The sequence below is a fragment of the Suricata suricatta genome, chromosome 11 (genome assembly GCF_006229205.1).
Source record: "Suricata suricatta isolate VVHF042 chromosome 11, meerkat_22Aug2017_6uvM2_HiC, whole genome shotgun sequence".
Classification (NCBI taxonomy): Eukaryota; Metazoa; Chordata; class Mammalia; order Carnivora; family Herpestidae; genus Suricata; species Suricata suricatta.
In genome coordinates, this window is record NC_043710.1 from 58,406,977 (window position 1) to 58,409,567 (window position 2,591).

At 45.3% G+C, this 2,591-nt stretch overlaps 1 protein-coding gene across 1 annotated transcript in view; it reads right to left on the bottom strand.

The window, feature by feature from the left end:
* The window catches only part of GDPD4 (glycerophosphodiester phosphodiesterase domain containing 4), a 104,166-nt gene extending 101,832 nt beyond the window's left edge, over window positions 1-2,334 (bottom strand). Inside the window, exon 1 of the mRNA XM_029957242.1 lies at window positions 2,321-2,334. The gene's annotated coding sequence lies outside the window, so the exon portion shown is untranslated. The remainder of the gene's footprint in view (window positions 1-2,320) is intronic.
* Between the last annotated feature and the right edge of the window lie 257 nt (window positions 2,335-2,591).

The following is a 2,591-nucleotide window of genomic DNA, read 5'->3' on the forward strand; positions in this document are numbered from 1 at the left end:
CACCCAGGAGCCCCCCTTTGCCCCCTTTTGGAATCATATCAGAACTTCAGTTTCTGAACCCCTGGAATGAACCTGATGCTAGCACTGGATAAGACTTCTGACAGGGCTGAGTTTGACGTTACCATTATTGTGCTTTTGAGAGAGATGTGTAACTGAAGCCATTAAGTGGTCTGTAATGGACTGGTGACAAAACAATGAGCCCATTTCTTTACCCCTTCCTTTGTTCATATCCTTCACAATGTGACTCTGAAGTCCTCTCATTAAAAAAAAAAAAGTCTATTTTCCTAGTTTTAAAATTTAGGTTGATGTTGTGAATTGATGTGTCCAAGAGGATGTGGCAAATGATGTGACACTTGTGAATCTAGGCCTCAAGAGACCCTGTATGCTTATGCTCCCTCTCTTGGAAACCCACTGTTACTATTGAAATTTTTTTTTAACTTTTTAAAAAATTTATTATTGAGAGACAGAGCATAAGCATGGGTGGAGAAGAGAGAGGAGAAGACAAAGATTCCGAAGCAGGTTCCAGGCTCCGAGCTGTCAGCACAGAGCCCGACACGGCCTGACGCGGGGCTCACACTCACAAACCAGGAGATGATGACCTAAGCCAAAGTCGGATGCTCAACCGACTGAGCCGCCCAGACGCCCCCTGCCGTTCCTACTTGAAGGACTCCTACCAACCCTGATGACGCGAGTACAAGAGTAACCACGAGGAGGAGAGCCCAGCGGTCAAAGTTAAGGCTTGCCCAGGACCACGCTATAAGCAACCAACCTAAAGCATACGAAAAAACTTAGTCAAGCTGAGTGCAAGTTAGCAAGAACCACCTGCACAACTTTGCCCTAACAGGATGCATAAATGCATTCATAAACAAGAATAAATGCTGTTGTTTTAAGTCACTGAGTTTGGGGATGACTTGTTATGCAATGCTAGCTAACATGTAATAATCCTCTACAAATCTCAACTGCAAACCATGTAACAACCAAATCTTCAATAATTCTAGAAATAATTTCAAAAGTCTTCTCTTTAAGTAGGGCCAGAACCCAAAGTATCAGTTTGGGTTCTTTCAATTTAAGACTTTCTTTCTGCCAATGCACAAAGGAGAGGATGAGATTTGGCAAAGTTAAGAGAAAACCCACTATTTACAATAGAAAAGGATCTGATTTTTACTTAAAATCTATGCATAAGCTCATAATGGCTCAATTTAAAAAACAGAACTCAGAAAAAGAGCGATCTGTTCCTTGTAAGTTTTGGGAATGTGAGAAGTACTCTCTCAAAAAGGTACATGGAATTTGAGCAAATAGTCTCCTGTGTTAAAAAAAAAAAACCCAAAAACAAACCTAGATTTTTTAAAGGAGACAGATAATCTACAGTCTTCTAAAATTTGCTATATGTCTATGTGTGTGTCCAACATAATAAAGTTTTACTATAATGAGGCTTAAAAAAAAGAGAGGAGAAGTGAGCTTGGTGCAACCAGTTGCAAATACTGGTGTGTCAAAGAAAGATCTTGTGAACAAAGGCTCTGTGACAGAGAGGGTGGGAAAGTGCTCAAATACTGAATAAAAGGCAGCATTTTAACCAGAATCATTACCACAGCCATTTCCCACATAACCTACAGATCCTCTTGAGTTCAACCATATTTAGGGAAAGATCAGTAAACATCGTTTCCCTTCCAAACATCTCTGATTTCCAAAGCTATACAGGCAGCAGCCTGCTGAAATCTCCACCTGGTTTCTCACAGACGTCTCAAAATTAATTCTCCCAAACGCAACCCCTGCTTTGCCCTCCCAAACCTATTCCTTCGGGTCCATCTCCTCTCGGCAAAGGGCACCACCGTTCACCGGTCGCTTGAGTCAAACACCAGGGTGTGCCTGCCAGGTTTGAGAAACCAGAACAACACTTAGGCTCCTTCCGAAAACAACTCTGAAACTGGCCACAAGACAAGAAACAACTATTTTTCTGACGCTGAACACAGGCGGTGTTCGGCGAGGGTCGCCGAGGGAAACAAACGAGCGGAGCACTTCCTTCACACCTCGTGGGACTTACGGACATCCCGATGACAAGCCGGCCGTGGACGCCAGCCGAGCCACTGGGCCTGCCCGGCTTGGTGCTCCTGTTGCTCACCGACGGGGACAGGAACAGACGGCAGCCCTTTGGCCTCCGCTTCCTCCCCTTGGCACTGGGGTAATGGCAGGTTCACCAGACATAACGAGCTAGTAGGTAGAAGTGCCTTAGGGATGGCTGCCAACTTGATAATATTAATGTAGTTTCCTACTCCTGGAGATGCTTAAGGGGGGGAAGCCCCGAGCTGCACGCATTACTTACAGCGACGTCAAAGCCCCAAAAGCAAACGCGAACTCCCCACAGATGACCAGCGTCTCTCAAGATGGACGCCTGATTGAAGGAGGCGGTGGAGGCCGGTGGCGTGGGTGGGCGTGGCCAGGGGCGTGGCCTTCGGTGCTGTATCCGCTCTGAAGACTTCAGTTTAAGGCACACCTGCAACCTTGGCTTTGAGTAGTGCGTTTAAAATGTGTATTTAAGGTATCTTTCATTTTGCTTCTTTTAGAAATAACTCTGGGGCACCTGGGTGCCTTTA